Source organism: Hyperolius riggenbachi, chromosome 4 (assembly GCF_040937935.1).
Source record: "Hyperolius riggenbachi isolate aHypRig1 chromosome 4, aHypRig1.pri, whole genome shotgun sequence".
NCBI lineage: Eukaryota > Metazoa > Chordata > Amphibia > Anura > Hyperoliidae > Hyperolius > Hyperolius riggenbachi.
The window spans coordinates 92362520-92380960 of NC_090649.1; positions in this window are offsets into that span (position 1 = coordinate 92362520).

Here is an 18441-nt window from a genome sequence, read left to right on the forward strand (position 1 = left end):
GCGAATCGCGGCACTTTGCGCACGCAAAAGTCCGCGAAAAAGTTTGCACCACTTTGTGAATCAGGCCCAAAGTGTCTCACCTCCAAAAATCAATGAGTACCCTATATGCTGCTCAATAGTAACCATCTGGGTTCACACTGGAACCCAGTATGGAAAACAGGTCCCGGGTCTGCAATCAATAAAAGTGCACTAAGTGCCACTAGTGAGGAATGAAAAACCTTTTAGGTGCAAACAAAGTAATGAAATCAAAGGAGTGATGGGACCAATGGGTATATGCTCATAAATAATGATCAAAAGTGCAAAAGTGCTCACTAGTGGCACTTATTGCACTTTTATTGATTGCAGACCCGGGACCTGTTTTCCATACTGGGTTCCAGTGTGAACCCAGATGGTTACTATTGAGCAGCATATAGGGTACTCGTTGATTTTTGGAGGTGAGGCACTTTGTATTCAATTGCATTGTACTGTATCCACATATACTGTGTATCGGAATGTTGTTTACATTTAAATTGATTTTAAATGTGTTGGTATTCAATAAAAGCATTTATATCATTTCATTACATATGGTGGTGCAGTGAATTTATACCAGGATTCCATTCCTCTCTGTTTTTTCATATTCATTTATATTAATCCTGGGTTGCACGCCACTTTGGTCTAGGTAGTGCAGACCTACTGTATATTCTGGCATATAAGACTACTTTTTAACCCATTAAAATATTGTCAAAAGTCAGGTGTCGTCTTATAGGGCAGGTGATGAAACTTCCAAGCCTGGCTGGAGAATCTGCGGTTGCCGCATATGGTGGGGGAGCACAAAAACGTCCGCGGCCGCATCCTCACCATATGCAGCGACCGTATGAAAGCAGCAAGGGCGGCGCTGTACAAGTAGTCTTGGAGACAGGAATAGCTGACCAATCCAAGCAGGCTTTGTATACAACAACCAGCCAATCGCCGGTAAGGTACATCTCTTGCCATGTGTGGCTGGTTTTTGTATACTGGGTACCACACACAGTACAGCACCAGTATCTGTACTTGTTTATACAGTATAGCACCAGTACAGTACAGTACACAAATGTCCAACAGTCAAGAGGGGGTAGTCTTATACGGCGAGTATATAAAAAAATGTACATTTTAACTGGAAAAGTTGGGGGTCGTCTTATACGCCCAGTCGTCTTATACGCCAGAATATACGGTATATTCAAATATTACTTGTTACTCGCCTTAATTCTGTCAAGACAGTTACACTGGTCTTACTCCAAAAGAACATCAGATCCCGGTGTGGCTTCCCCTGTCAACTCAGATTTTTGTCAGAAACATAACACCTACATATGCTTGTTCAGAGACTTTAGTTAAAAGTATTAGATGTAGTGGATCAGGATGACATCCAGACAATTTGCATTCTTTAAAAGGAAATAAATATAGCAGTCTCCATGTCTCTCTAACTTAAAGAGAAACCGTGACCAAGAATTGAACTTCATCCCAATCAGTAGCTGATACCCCCTTTCCCATGAGAAATCTATTCCTTTTCACAAACGGATCATCAGGGGGCTCTGTATGGCTGATATTATGATGAATCCCCTCCCACAGGAAACTGTGAGGGCCATGGTCCTGGCAGTTTCCTGTCTGTGAACTTCATTGCATTGTGAGAAATAGCTGTTTACAGCTGTTTCCAACTGCCAAAAAAGCAAGCAGCATCTCCTTCCACTACTGGCATCACCTGCGAGCAGTAAAAATGTCACCATGTGATAAATGTCAGAATGTAAATCAGAGAGAGGAAAGCTTTTACAATGGGCAAACACTGACTAAATCCTTTATACATAATTATTGTAAAAATGAAGCACTTTTTTATTACATTATTTTCACTGGAGTTCCACTTTAAAGGAAAGGTCCAAGCAAAAAAAAAAAAAAATGAGTTTCACTTACCTGGGGCTTCTACCAGCCCCATGTAGCCATCCTGTGCCCTCGTAGTCACTCACTGCTGCTCCAGTCCCCCGCTGGCAGCTTTCTGACCTCGGAGGTCAGGGCCACATTGCATACATTTTTACGCATTCCAGCTAGTGCAGGAACAAAAATGTACGCGTTGCACCACTAACGCGTAAAAATGTATGTGTTAATTTTCCTGCACTAGCGGGAAAGTGTAAAAATGTACGCAATTCGGCCCTGACCTCCGAGGTCAGAAAGCTGCCAGCGGGGGACTGGAGCAGCAGTGAGTGACTGCGAGGGCACAGGATGGCTGCATGGGGCTGGTAGAAGCCCCAGGTAAGTGAAACTCATTTTTTTTTTTTGCTTGGACCTTCCCTTTAAGGTTCCCTTTAAAGAGGAACTCCAGTGAAAATAATGTAATAAAAAAAAGTGCTTCGTTTTCACAACAATTATGTATAAATGATTTAGTCAGTGTTTGCCCATTGGAAAAGCTTTTAAATCCCTGATTTATATTCTGACATTTATTACATGGTGACATTGTTACTGCTGGCAGGTGATGTAGCTGCTGAATGCTTTTTTGGCAGTTGGAAACAGCTGTAAACAGCTATTTCCCACAATGCAACAAGGTTCACAGACAGGAAACTGCCAAGAGTACGTACTCAGAATTTCTTTGTGGGAGGGGTTTCACCACAATATCAGTCATACAGCGCCCCCTGATGGTCTGTTTGTGAAAAGGAATAGATTTCTCATGTAAAAGGGGGTATCAGCTACTGATTGGGATAAAGTTCAATTCTTGGTCGGAATTTCTCTTTAACACTGGTACAATGTAGAGGGGTATGAGGAGGGGGAGGAGTTAAGGGGCACACAGTAAATGGCCAATATGTAATTAGAAATATAAAAAATACACTATAATGATTAAGGCATGACAGAACACATATAATTCTCTAATATAAAACATGATTACAGCAACTAGGGCAGCCATCAACAACAAGTTTCCAGCTCGCTGCTCAACAGACCATTATAAAGTTCCTTTGCCACAGCGCAATAAGGGTATTTAAGGCACCGTCCTTATGAGATATATCATAGGTCATAGGAACAAGCATATGTAATGCATAGCTTCCAACTGTCCCTCTTTTGGAGGGACAGACCCTCTTTGGGAACCCTGTCCCACTGTCCCTCTTTCTTTCTCATTTGTCCCTCTTTCAGGTCCTAACAGATCTATGCAAATATATGTATTTCTCTACTGAAAAATGTGTTTAATTGACTCTTAACTTTATTCCTATCCATTAAATTGATATATTTTTTATTTTCAAATGTTAATATGAAGAAAAATGAACCAGGATAGGACCAGTGTGGTTTGACTTATAAAACAACACATTTTTCTTATGAAATCTTTATGGTATGTGTGACTAGGGGTGTGCCGGCGGCGTGATTAGGTTTCTCCAAAGTAATCCCGCACAGATCTTTTACAAATTGCTTTATTAGGTCTTCAAAGGCAAAAACATACAAGCTGCATAGTGGCTACGGTCACAGTGCACCGTTTCAAACCTCCACATTCCTTGTTCACGCCACACAGTCAACAAGACAAATGCAAGCATACAGCTTATATAGTCACCAGGGGCGGACTGACCATTCGGGCACTCGGGCACGGCCCGAGGGCCTGTGGTAAGGGGGGGCCCGCCAGAGAACCCTGAGCAGGAGAGGAGGCAGCCAGTGAAAGGGAGCTGTGGGAAGAGCGGGGAAGGGGGGAAGTCTCTCCCCCCTTCCCTCACCTTGGGGCCCCCCTTCCTGGCTCTCCCCTCCGGAAAATTGAAGTGTCGGTGCAGCGGCTGACACCTATACACCTGGCTACAAATACTGGGGACACCTATACAGCTGGCTACATATACTGGGGACACCTATAGACCTGGCTATACTGGGGGCACCTATACACCTTGCTACATAAACTGGGGACACCTATACATCTGGCTACAAATACTGGGGACACCTATACACCTGGCTACAAATACTGGGGACACCTATACACCTGACTACAAATACTGGGGACACCTAAACAGCTGGCTACATATACTGGGGACACCGATAGACCTGGCTATACTGGGGGCACCTATACACCTTGCTACATATACTGGGGACACCTATAGACCTGGCTATACTGGGGGCACCTATACACCTTGCTACATATACTGGGGACACCTATACACCTGGCTACATATACTGGGGACACCTATACAGCTAGCTGCATATACTGGGGACACCTATAGACCTGGCTATACTGGGGGCACCTATACACCTTGCTACATATACTGGGGACACCTATAGACCTGGCTATACTGGGGGCACCTATACACCTTGCTACATATACTGGGGACACCTATACACCTGGCTACAAATACTGGGGACACCTATACAGCTTGCTACATATACTGGAGACACCTATAGACCTAGCTACATATACTGGGGACACCTATCCACCCGGCTACATGTACTGGGGACACCTATAGACGTAGCTACATATACTGGGGACACCTATAGACCTGGCTACACAGTCAACAAGACAAATGCAAGCATACAGCTTATATAGTCACCAGGGGCGGACTGACCATTCGGGCACTCGGGCACGGCCCGAGGGCCTGTGGTCAGGGGGGGCCCGCCAGAGATCCCTGAGCAGGAGAGGAGGCAGCCAGTGAAAGGGAGCTGTGGGAAGAGCGGGGAAGGGGGGAAGTCTCTCCCCCCTTCCCTCACCCTGGGGCCCCCCTTCCTGGCTCTCCCCTCCGGAATATTGAAGTGTCGGTGCAGCGGCTGACACCTATACACCTGGCTACAAATACTGGGGACACCTATACAGCTGGCTACATATACTGGGGACACCTATAGACCTGGCTATACTGGGGGCACCTATACACCTTGCTACATAAACTGGGGACACCTATACACCTGGCTACAAATACTGGGGACACCTATACACCTGGCTACAAATACTGGGGACACCTATACACCTGGCTACAAATACTGGGGACACCTAAACAGCTGGCTACATATACTGGGGACACCGATAGACCTGGCTATACTGGGGGCACCTATACACCTTGCTACATATACTGGGGACACCTATAGACCTGGCTATACTGGGGGCACCTATACACCTTGCTACATATACTGGGGACACCTATACACCTGGCTACATATACTGGGGACACCTATACAGCTAGCTGCATATACTGGGGACACCTATAGACCTGGCTATACTGGGGGCACCTATACACCTTGCTACATATACTGGGGACACCTATAGACCTGGCTATACTGGGGGCACCTATACACCTTGCTACATATACTGGGGACACCTATACACCTGGCTACAAATACTGGGGACACCTATACAGCTTGCTACATATACTGGAGACACCTATAGACCTGGCTACATATACTGGGGACACCTATCCACCCGGCTACATGTACTGGGGACACCTATAGATGTAGCTACATATACTGGTGACACCTATAGACCTGGCTACATATATTGGGGACACCTATCCACCTGGCTACATATACTGGGGACACCTATAGACCTGGCTACATATATTGGGGACACCTATCCACCTGGCTATATATACTGGGGACACCTATAGACCTGGCTATCTATACAGAAGACATCTATAGACCTGGCTATCTGTACTGGGGACACCTATAGGCCTGGCTAGCTATTCTGGAGACACCTGTAGACCTGGCTACCTATACTGGGGGCACCTATAGACCTGGCTACCTATTCTGGGGACACCTATAATCCTGGCTACCTATTCTGGGGACACCTATCAGGGGCAAACGCAGGATTTTTAAGGGGGGGATTCCTGAAAGGTCTGGAAGCACTTATGTCCCCGAGTGCTTCCGAAGACAGGTGGCTCCATACTGCCCATGCACAAAAGTGTGCTGGCGTATTACATGGCTGCCTGTCTTTGGAAGTACTCAAGGACACAAGTGTTTCTGAGGGCTTCTGGTAGCAGAAAATTTGAACGGGGGACAGCGCTGGAACAACTCCCCGAGAGAGAAACTGCAGATAGACTTAGTTTGGACAATTCAGTGGAATATGCCACAGTGTCACATAGCGCAAGCGATACCCATATGATGCAGGGTTATATGCATCTGCGGAAGATGGTGACGCTATATAAATACTAAATAATAAGAATTTGCCTCACCAGGATTGCACTTTTATTTAGCTTTCCTGTATGACAAGAAGACACAAACACCCAGCACTAGGGAAAGAGGGAAACAAAGGTGAATGAGGGAGGGCTGGTGCACACCAAGAGGGCTTCTGAGCGTTTTTAAAATCGACAGTGATTTGAAAAGCGCTTGGCTAATGTTACCCTATGAGGGTGTTCTCACAGCAGCGTTGTGATTTTTTTCAAATTCACAGGTATATTGCATGTAGCATTTTTTTGAGCAATTCATTCAGAAATCGCTCTGAAAATCGCTTCACAAAATTGCACTCACTAATTGCTAGCAATTGCTATTGTGATTTTGGCGTGCATTAGCCCAGTAAGAGGAGGAGTGGAGAGAGACTGAGAATAGCCTGAGATGGAGCAGAGAGCTTATCTGTATTGCAGAAAGCAGCCCTCCTGGAGTCTTGGGACTGTCAAAAACTTTTCACCTTGTTTAATACCTTATCCACACATGCAGTCATTATAACAATGGGGAGAGACCAGACAGATTTTTGCCCACAGACCCTCCAGACAAGCTCTGCATTATGCTGTGTATATTTACCAGCTTGCCTGCCCTCTAATTGCACTTTTATCAGCTAGCCTAGTGTTTCACTTGAATACACCAGACACAAATCTCTGAATGAAAGGCTGCCTGGGGGAGATTGCCCCCCTTCCAGCCAGCACTAGGGGAAGGAGGAAAACAATAGTGAATGCAAAGAGAATGCAGAGAGAGTATCTGTATTGCAGTCCCCCATCACACAGGCTACTTGCATGTGTCTCCTGTCCCTGCCAGCCAAATCCAAAAAAGCCTCTCACACAAGCTGCAGGCAGCCCTCCTGGAGTTTAGGGACTGTCAAAACTTTTCAACCTGTGAAATACCTTTTGTAGCTGTCTACATACAGTCTTTACAATAGTAAAAGAGCTGAGTTTTTTCCCACAGACCCTGCAGGCAAGCCTCTGTATATTTACCAGCTTGTCTGCTTCAGCGATTTCAGGGAATTTTTTTTAAAGGGACAGGAGTCTCAGGGGGGTGTTCCATACACCCAGAACCCCGGTCTGGATACGCCAGTGCCTATAATCCTGGCTACCTATTCTGGGGACACCTATTGACCTGGCTACTTATACTGGGGACACCTATAGACCTGGATACCTGCACTGGGAAAACCTATAGACCTGGTTATTTCCACTGGGGGTACCTTTTGACCTGGTTACCTATACTGGGGGCACCTATTTTGGGGGAACTGCTGCTGCCAGATTAAGTGTATTTTGGGAAACAGCTGCCAGATTATGTGTATTTTGGGGGAACCACTGCTGCCAGATTACATGTATTTTCGGTGATCCGCTGCCAGATTACACATATTTTCGGGAGCCGCTGCCAAATTATGTGTATTTAGTGGTGCCAGATAACGTCTATTTGGGGGAACGACTGCCATATTATCTGTATTTTGGAGGAGCCTCTGCCAAATTGCATGGATGTTTGGTGAAATGCTGTCAGATTACATGTATTTTGCAGGGAAACACTATGGCAGAGTTCAAACTTCCCCGGCAGACCTTTTACACCACTGCTAAGGTCATGTATATTTTGCCCTACCCATGACCACGCCCACATTCTGTTGCGTGACCACACCCATTTGGGGTTTTTATCAGTATAAAATATCTGTTGTCAGTAAATTATTATATCTTAGTCTGTAAAAAAATAACATGAAAGGTGGGAAACACTGGTATGGGGGGCCCATAATCTCCTATTGCCCGGGGGCCCCATGAGTTTTCAGTCCGCCCCTGATAGTTACTACATTGCAATAGCAACCATTCAGATTCAACATGCAAATAACCGGACCTGATGGGGAACTGAAGGAGCTGGATACACAGAACCACTGCCCTCTACCTCATTGGTCACATAGAAATTATGTCAGAAGGTCATTGTAAACATAAAGACAATATCACAAATAACAAAATCTGAATGGAGTACACCTTATCTAAAAAGTACCAGAGGCTTGATTAGGGGCGTGGCTTAAGTGTCCCCCAGAGCAGCAAGTCCAATGGCCACAAAATTTGTGATAGAAGCAGCAAATATGGTGCAGTGACAAACTTTTTAATGCATGTACACAAGCGTATCTCGACATATAGAATGCTGAAACCAGGTAGGCATTCAATGAGTGTTGACATTTTTCTTTGATGGCTGCCCTAGTTGCTGTAATGTTTTATATGTGAGATTTTGATATATTTGTATGTGTTGTCATTACTTAAAGTGGATCCGAGGTGAACTTTTACACATTGCACAATTGTGTTCTTTCCTATTGTTTATAGGGCATTCATCAAGCCAAATACTTTTTTGTTTTTGTTTTAATACTCTAATTCCTTATAAACTAAAAAAGCCACGCCCACAGGTTTTCAGAGAGCCTTGGCAGTAGCAAGGGCTCATGGGAGCTCAGTCTGGGCAGGAGGAGGGGGAGGTGCTACTAGCCATTGATTTTAGAGGCAGAGGGGAGGAGGAGAGGGGATTAGGCTGATGGCTCAAGATACAGATAAGCCTGCCTCTGTATAATCTTTACAAACAACATGTCTGCTGTCATTGTATCAAAGGAATAAATAATCATATTCTATTAAAACTGTTTGCAGCTAGATTTGCTGTGTAAACCATCTAAACTTTAGATAAGATATATAGACAAGTTACTTGTTATAGTTAGTTTTTAACCTCGGATCCGCTTTAATCATTAACCCCCTTGGCGGTATGAAAAATACCGCCAGGGGGAAGCGCAACTGTTTTTAAAAAAATTTTTTTTTTTTTATCATGTAGCGAGCCGAGGGCTCGCTACATGATAGCCGCTGCTCAGCGGCATCCCCCCGCCCGCTTCGATCGCCTTCGGCGATCACCGATCAGGAAATCCCGTTCAAAGAACGGGATTTCCTGGAGGGCTTCCCCCGTCGCCATGGCGACGGGGCGGGACGACGTCACCGACGTCAGCGACGTCATTGGGAGACCCGATCCACCCCTCGGCGCTGCCTGGCACTGATTGGCCAGGCAGCGCTCGGGGTCTGGGGGGGGGGGGCGCGCGCCGCACCGGATAGCGGCGATCGGGCGCGCGGCGGCGGCGATCGGGGTGCTGGCGCAGCTAGCAAAGTGCTAGCTGCGTCCAGCAAAAAAAAAATTAAGTAAATCGGCCCAGCAGGGCCTGAGCGGCACCCTCCGGCGGCTTACCCCGTGTCACACACGGGGTTACCGCCAAGGAGGTTAAAGTGTATTTTTTATATTTCTAATTATGGCTTGACCAATCATTGTGTGCCCCTTAACTCCTCCCCATACCCCTATACAGTGTTCTAAGGTTTATAATAGGTGGCCCAGTGATTATGTATATATGATGAAATATGTATTTGTATATTTAGGATCGAGCAACCTCTCTCTATTCCCACTTTTTACATATTCCATTTAACACTGATTATCACTGACATAATAGATTTGGTGTAATTTTTATTATGTATTGGATTTATATAGCGCCAACAAATTATGCCGCCCGCAACATACAATAAATTATAATCTACAGACTTACCATCAGATGGCAGTCTTGCAACAGAAAAAAAAAAATATAATTGAAAGGAATAACATGGCTTGCTTTTGTATTAGCCTACAGCAAATCCTGGGGGAAGAGACTGTGGATACGGTATGAATATAGGTTGTCTACTGCTGTACTATAAATACTGCATTGTCTCTCCAGACTTACCCATATTTTTCGGCATATAAGACACTCCGGACTATAACCAGGGCCGGATTTGTACTTTTTACCGCCCACGGCCAATTATACCGTCTGTATGGTTGTTTTCTCCGTGTGCCCCAATGAGAATACTACTTACATCATTAGATATCACAGACAATAACTATTTCAGTAATACGCGTATAAATTATGTTATGTTTTCCTTAAGAACTTTTACGTTATGTTTTTCATCTCATTAATGATGGACCCATTGTGCCACCATGTGAGTTAGGCTGACGTGTACCTGCAGGATAGAGCTTACAGGTCTTTCAGGGATGACACAAGTACACAGGACAGAGAGTTCAAAGGTTAAAGCTGTCCTTGTAGATAGGGATGGCTGCATGGAACAGCTTTATTGTCCCTCACTGAGCCGCCCCTAAATTTCTGGTGCCCTAGGCCATGGCCTATGTGGCCTTGCCAGAAATCCGGCCATGACTACAACACACACCTAGGTTTAGAGTACAAAAATCAAGGGAAAAAAATATACTAAACCTGATGCATCCATAGTGCAGGGGCGTCTTATGGACCTATGTCCCCCTTGTGCCTTCTTTGTACCTCTTGTGCCCAGTGTCCTCCTCTGTCCCCCTGTGTCCCGTTTCCTGTGTCCTCATGTGTCCAGTTTCTCCGTGTCCCCTTTGCCAGGGTAACCCTATTGCCCTGAAGGGGGACAGAGGACATAGGGGGAAATTGAATACAGGGGGAAACAGACAGGGGACACAGGGAGAGGGACACAGGAGGATGGACACTGGGGAAGAGACCTGGCGCAGGTCCAAATATGTATTATTCGGACTATAAGACACTTGGGGAAGAAAAAGTGTGTCTTAAGCTGGCCATACACCAGGCTGATTCCTCGCCGATCGACAGCAGATTCGATAACTGGGATCGAATCTGCTGTCACATCGTTCACGCTAAACGCTAAATTTCGATCTATTTCGTCCTGAAATAGATCGACCGCCCGCGGGTAGGGAGCGCGTCGCTAGCGGCGTTCGAGTGCCCGACGACCGACGCAATAGAGCTGCAATACATTACCTGCTCCGCCGGCGCGACTGCCCCCGGTCACCGCTGCTCCGCCTCCGCTCTGGTCTCCGGGTCCGGCATACTTCACTTCCTCCTGCCCGGCAGGAAGTTTAAACAGTAGAGGGAGCTCTACTGTTTAAACTTCCTGCCGGGCAGGAAGAAGTGAAGCATGCCGGAGACCAGACCAGAGCGGAGACGGAGCAGCGGTGACCGGGGGCAGTCGCGCCGGCGGAGCAGGTAATGTATGCGGGCGGGCAGGGAGCGGCGGCAGCACCACCACCACAGATTGTGAACGGTTTTAGGCTGAAATCGGTTTACAATCTGTTTGCAGTAAAGGAGGCCATACGATCCCTCTCTGATCAGATTCGATCAGAGAGGGATCTATATGTTGGTCGAATCTGATGGCAAATCGACCAGTGTATGGCTACCTTTATAGTCCGAAAAATATGGTACATGCACTGTGCTTGTCTCAGAAGGCAAAAGCACCCGCCACCTATGTCCTGTTGGAATATTTACAAACATATGGAACTCTGTGGCTGTACAGCCATGCAACTTCCACATCGTGGCAGACATAACGTTGGTAGGATTGTAGCCCATTTCTACCTCACATTCATTTTAAGTTGACTAAGGAACATGTAATGTACAGTTTTTACAGTTTCTACCCATGAACGTCATCCCTCCCACCCATAAATGGATATATCATTATTTGGCTCTTGTTCCATATTAGGTGGCTACTGTATATATTATGCTCAGGCTACTGTATATATTGTGCTCAGTACCATGGACTCTGAAAAAGGCTGGTGTGAGCTCTCCCAGGGAGTGTAGCTGATCTGCAAAAGAACATCCACCCAGGGTCAACGGGCCACCACTCCAAGTCGAGGGCAGACAGCTTTGCTGCAATTGACCACCATCCCTAGTGTTTCCAATCAGGGACGTTTTTAGGCAAAGGCATTCCAGGCCATTGCCTGGAGTGTCATTGGACTTGGTAGGACTCCCTGCCTGGGGTGAAAAACAGGCTAGAAACATCCTTGTTTCCAACCTACTCTTCTCCTTCTCCAGAGTAATATTCTCTCCTATTTTTTTTTTTAATATTTGCTGTGTTTGTTCTTCCAAAATATATATTGCTGGATGTTTTTAGTATACCATGTATGAAATATGTATGCATTAATGTCCCCTGTCCCCCCATTTTTCCTGCACTTGGAAAGCACAACAGAAGATGACAGCACTATATAAATCATAATAATGGCGATGAGAATGTCATCTGGTTTACCTGAGTAACTTGAGATTTATCTCTTAATAGTAGTGCACCAGCTGTAGCCTGTTACTATTGTCTATTCCCTATAATTAATACTGTCTGATAGTGTTGTGTGATATCTTATATTTATCTCTCTATCAGGCATTGTTTCTTATTTAAACCCAAAATTACATGTTCTTTATGAATCATAATGTCAAGCCTGATAAAGCGGAAAAGTTTCTGCCATAACACCAGGACAGGACATTATAGAACGATCCGGCTTATACAAGTCATAGAAAAATAAGAACATTTACTTAACTCTAATTCTACACTGATGATATCACATAACTATTTCTTTTTATGCTGCCCTAGTGAAGGCGTTGAATTTTAAAGTGTACCCAAGGCAGATTTGGGGGGACGGGGGACGGGGGGGCAGATGGGACACAGAGGCATGTTCCCTGCTCTATGACATGCCTCTGTGTCCCCAGATTCGGGGGGGGGGGGGGGCAGATGGGACACAGAGGCATGTTCCCTGCTCTATGACATGCCTCTGTGTCCCCAGATTCGGGGGCGAGGGCAGATGGGACACAGAGGCATGTTCCCTGCTCTATGACATGCCTCTGTGTCCCCAGATTCAGGGGCGGGGGCAGATGGGACACAGAGACATGTTCCCTGCTCTATGACATGCCTCTGTGTCCCCAGATTGGGGGGAGGGGGGGGGGCAGATGGGACACAGAGGCATGTTCCCTGCTCTATGACATGCCTCTGTGTCCCCAGATTCGGGGGGGGGGGGGGGGGCAGATGGGACACAGAGGCATGTTCCCTGCTCTATGACATGCCTCTGTGTCCCCAGATTCGGGGGCGAGGGCAGATGGGACACAGAGACATGTTCCCTGCTCTATGACATGCCTCTGTGTCCCCAGATTCGGGGGCGGGGTAGATGGGACACAGAGACATGTTCCCTGCTCTATGACATGCCTCTGTGTCCCCAGATTCGGGGGCAGATGGGACACAGAGGCATGTTCCCTGCTCTATAACATGCCTCTGTGTCCCCAGATTGGGGGGAGGGGAGGCAGAAGGGACACAGAGGCATGTTCCCTGCTCTATGACATGCCTCTGTGTCCCCAGATTCGGGGGCGGGGTAGATGGGACACAGAGGCATGTTCCCTCCTCTATGACATGCCACTGTGTCCCCAGATTCGGGGGCGGGGGCAGATGGGACACAGAGGCATGTTCCCTGCTCTATGACATGCCTCTGTGTCCCCAGATTCGGGGGCAGATGGGACACAGAGGCATGTTCCCTGCTCTATAACATGCCTCTGTGTCCCCAGATTGGGGGGAGGGGAGGCAGAAGGGACACAGAGGCATGTTCCCTGCTCTATGACATGCTTCTGTGTCCCCAGATTCGGGGGCGGGGCAGATGGGACACAGAGGCATGTTCCCTGCTCTATGACATGCCTCTGTGTCCCCAGATTCGGGGGCGGGGGCAGATGGGACACAGAGGCATGTTCCCTGCTCTATGACATGCCACTGTGTCCCCAGATTCGGGGGCAGATGGGACACAGAGGCATGTTCCCTCCTCTATGACATGCCACTGTGTCCCCAGATTCGGGGGCAGATGGGACACAGAGGCATGTTCCCTCCTCTATGACATGCCACTGTGTCCCCAGATTCGGGGGCAGATGGGACACAGAGGCATGTTCCCTCCTCTATGACATGCCTCTGTGTCCCCAGATTGGGGGGAGGGGAGGCAGAAGGGACACAGAGGCATGTTCCCTGCTCTATGACATGCTTCTGTGTCCCCAGATTCGGGGGCGGGGCAGATGGGACACAGAGGCATGTTCCCTGCTCTATGACATGCCTCTGTGTCCCCAGATTCGGGGGCGGGGGCAGATGGGACACAGAGGCATGTTCCCTGCTCTATGACATGCCACTGTGTCCCCAGATTCGGGGGCAGATGGGACACAGAGGCATGTTCCCTCCTCTATGACATGCCACTGTGTCCCCAGATTCGGGGGCAGATGGGACACAGAGGCATGTTCCCTCCTCTATGACATGCCACTGTGTCCCCAGATTCGGGGGCAGATGGGACACAGAGGCATGTTCCCTGCTCTATAACATGCCTCTGTGTCCCCAGATTGGGGGGAGGGGGGGCAGAAGGGACACAGAGGCATGTTCCCTGGTCTATAACATGCCTCTGTGTCCCCAGATTCGGGGGCGGGGTAGATGGGACACAGAGGCATGTTCCCTGCTCTATGACATGCCTCTGTGTTCCCAGATTCGGGGGCGGGGGCAGATGGGACACAGAGGCATGTTCCCTGCTCTATGACATGCCTCTGTGTCCCCAGATTGGGGGGAGGGGGGGCAGAAGTGACACAGAGGCATGTTCCCTGGTCTATAACATGCCTCTGTGTCCCCAGATTCGGGGGGGAGGGGCAGAAGGGACACAGAGGCATGTTCCCTGCTCTATGACATGCCTCTGTGTCCCCAGATTCGGGGGCGGGGGCAGATGGGACACAGAGGCATGTTCCCTGCTCTATGACATGCCTCTGTGTCCCCAGATTCGGGGGCGGGGGCAGATGGGACACAGAGGCATGTTCCCTGCTCTATGACATGCCTCTGTGTCCCCAGATTGGGGGGAGGGGGGGCAGAAGTGACACAGAGGCATGTTCCCTGGTCTATAACATGCCTCTGTGTCCCCAGATTCGGGGGGGAGGGGCAGAAGGGACACAGAGGCATGTTCCCTGCTCTATGACATGCCACTGTGTCCCCAGATTCGGGGGCGGGGGCAGATGGGACACAGAGGCATGTTCCCTGCTCTATGACATGCCTCTGTGTCCCCAGATTCGGAGGACACCTCTGCTAAGGCCCAGATCCCAGCAATATGCTAAGTAACAAGTCACAGGCACAAGGCTTCATGAAAAGAGGCTATGAAGCTAGATTTCCTAAAAGAAGAACCCAGGCTGACAGACTGCTACCCCCCTAGACATAAGATTCCGATCTGGCAACGCAACGACAATCGATGCAGGAAGCCAATAGCGATTGCATTTTCTGGTCTCACGGCTCGTCCTTTACAGTTACTAGTTTACAGTTAGTATAAGCACAGTGTAACAGCTTATATTACCTTGCAGGAAGAACTGCACTAGATTTAAGATAAGAAAGGCCAATCAATGGAAAGTAAGTGTGGGAATTCACCCTGTACCTTGCATTGTGAATACATTTCAAGGCTAATGGACCTCCTAGATGCCAGCAACCAAGCAAGGTCCTCTGGTCCTGTATTTCATTCATATTGGTATTTATGTATGTACTGAATCATTTTTACAGATATTTACATTTTATAATGAAACGCTGCCATCTTGTGGAAGAACAAATGTAGGCAACACTCATGTCATATCAATGGAATACCACTTAAAATTGCAGAGCAGACCCAAAAGTCAGAACAACTTCCAGATCAGCAATCTAGCCCCTTAAAGGACAACTATTGTGAAGATTTTTGAATGAAAATTTTTGATTTTTAAAGTGTGTAAGTGTGTGTGCATGCGTGTGCATATATATAAAAAAAATTGTCTCATCAGTCCAAAGCACTTTGTTCCAGAATGAATCTGGCTTGTCTATAGGGATGGCCCTGATTAGGAGAACTCATGGAGAAGTATGTGATCAGTTTGATCAGCTGATAGATTTGTAAGGTTCTGATTTGCTGTGATGACTTCCTGGTTTAACACATGATCAGGACCAGCAAATCAGAACCTTACAAATCTATCAGCTGATCAAATTGAACACATGCTTCTCCATGAGTTCTCCTAAACAAGCTTTTGTACACACAAAAAGTGTGTATGTGCTAGTTACACAGTAGAGTACGACTTCATAGAGAAAAAAGGTGAAAGGCAAATGTAAGAAAATATATATATAAAACATATATTTTTAAGTCTAAAACCTTCCACTAGAGGGACAAGTTCAAAATAAGTGTCAAAAGCATCAACCCTGACAGTGAAGGTGCAATTCACAATGTTAGTCACACATGTAAACTCATAGGCATATCTAAGTCCCTGTCACTTTTACTTAGGTATATTATTCGTAGATGGTGAGTAGAATGAGACAACTCTAACTCTTTCTTGTTCTGCATCTCCCTCCTGGAGCAACTATACTAGCTACACTGGGGCAACTATACTACCTTCACTGGGGGCAACTATACTGTAGAGATGGCCCAAACGGTTCGCCGGCGAACGGTTCCAGGCGAACTTTGGGTGGTTCGCCTTCGCCGGCGAAGGCAAACTTTCCCGGAAGTTCGATTCACCCCATAATGCTCCATTAGCATCAACGTTGACCCTCTACATCACAGTCAGCAGGCACATTGTAGCGAATTAGGCTACACTCAGTCCTGGAGCCACTCCCCTCCTTATATAAGGCAGGCTCCGCCGGCCATTACACTCACTAGTGTGCCTGCAATAGTGAGAGTAGGGCGAGCTGCTTCATACTGTTTCTCCTAGGGAAAGATTAGTTAGGCTCTTTGCTTGTTAGCTTGCTCCTGGCTGAATCTTATTGCTATAATAGCACCCAGCAACAGCACTTTTCAGAGCTAATCCTGTTTTGTTTTTTTGTGTGTGTGTCACTGTGACACTTGTGTTGTATAAACAGCTTTTGTAATTCATACTGTGTGCCACTGCCAGCCCAGGCCAATCACAATCAGACACCTGTGTCAGCTGCACATTGTGCAATACCCATTACTGCACTTGTGTTGCATGGACAGCTTTTGAAATAAGCATATATATATATATATATACAGTACCTGACGGTTGTGTTCAGTGAACCCACCTACCTACATAAGTGCACGCAGTGTGATATACCTCTCTGTGCATACCTGTTAACTGCTGCACCTGTGTGACTGCACATTGTATTTGTCAAATCAGTGCATACCTTTCACTTCATCCCCCCCGATATGGACAAAACGGACAAAATAGGTAGAGGAAGAGGTAGAGGCAGACCCAGAGGAAGGCCATCTGGCAGGTCTGTGCGAGGTCGTGTTGATGTGATTTCGTGCGGCCCTGACCCAAAGTACAGTGCTCAGAAGAAGGCACGTCCCATCACTTCCCAAGATTGTCAGGACGTGGTTGACTATTTAACACAGAACACCTCATCTCCCGCAGGCACCAGCGCTACTACAAGCACCACATCTGCTGCATTTGACACTTTGCAGGAGTTATTTGATGTGGAAATCACTGATTCACAGCCAATACTGCTACAAGATGAAGGCGCTAAGCAAGTTACACCACCTCATACGTCTGAGTTAGGTGGCGATACTATGGATGTAACGTGTGAGGAGAGGGATGCTCCTGCTCCTCTGCCCACAGCAGCCAGGTGTCTGTGAAGAAAGTCTTTGAGTGGAAAAAGCCAATTTCTGCCAGTCACCGTCTTGCCCGGCCTCTGACAGCTGGCGTGGCGGAACTATTAGCTTGCCAGCTATTACCATACAAGCTGGTGGACTCTGAGGCTTTCCGTAAATTTGTGGCCATTGGGACACCGCAGTGGAAGATACCAGGCCGCAATTATTTTTCTAAAAAGGCCATACCCAAACTGTACCGTGAAGTTGAGAGGCAAGTGGTGTCATCTCTGGCGAAGAGCGTTGGGTCAAGGGTCCACCTGACCAAGGATGCCTGGTCGGCCAAGCACGGGCAGGGCCGCTACATTACGTACACAGCCCATTGGGTCAACCTGGTGAACGATGGCAATCAGGGAGTACGTAGCTGCGCAGCGGACCAACTTGTGACACCTCCATGGCTTGTAGGCAGGCCTCCTGCCACCTCCTCTCCTCCTGCTACATCCTCTTCGCTGTCATCCTCCTCCTCCTCCTTGCCTGAGTGGCAATTCAACTCTAGTGGTGCTGCCATCTCCTCCTCTCCAGCTACACAGCCTCTTCTCCCCAGAGCCTATGCTGCATGCCAGGTACGACGGTGTCACGCCATCTTAGACATGTCTTGCCTCAAAGCGGAGAGTCACACTGGACCAGCTCTCCAGGCTGCTCTTAACAAAGAGGTGGAGCAATGGCTGACCCCGCACCAGCTGGAGATCGGCAACGTGGTGTGTGACAACGGCAGCAATCTCCTTTCCGCTTTGAATTTGGGAAAGCTGACACATGTACCCTGCATGGCACATGTGCTGAATCTGGTCATTCAAAGTTTTGTGTCAAAGTACCCAGGCTTAGAGGATGCCCTAAAGCAGGCCAGGAAGTTGAGTGGGCATTTCAGGCGGTCTTACATGGCCATGGCACGCTTTGCGGACATTCAGCGGAGAAACAACTTGCCAGTGAGAAGCTTGATATGCGATA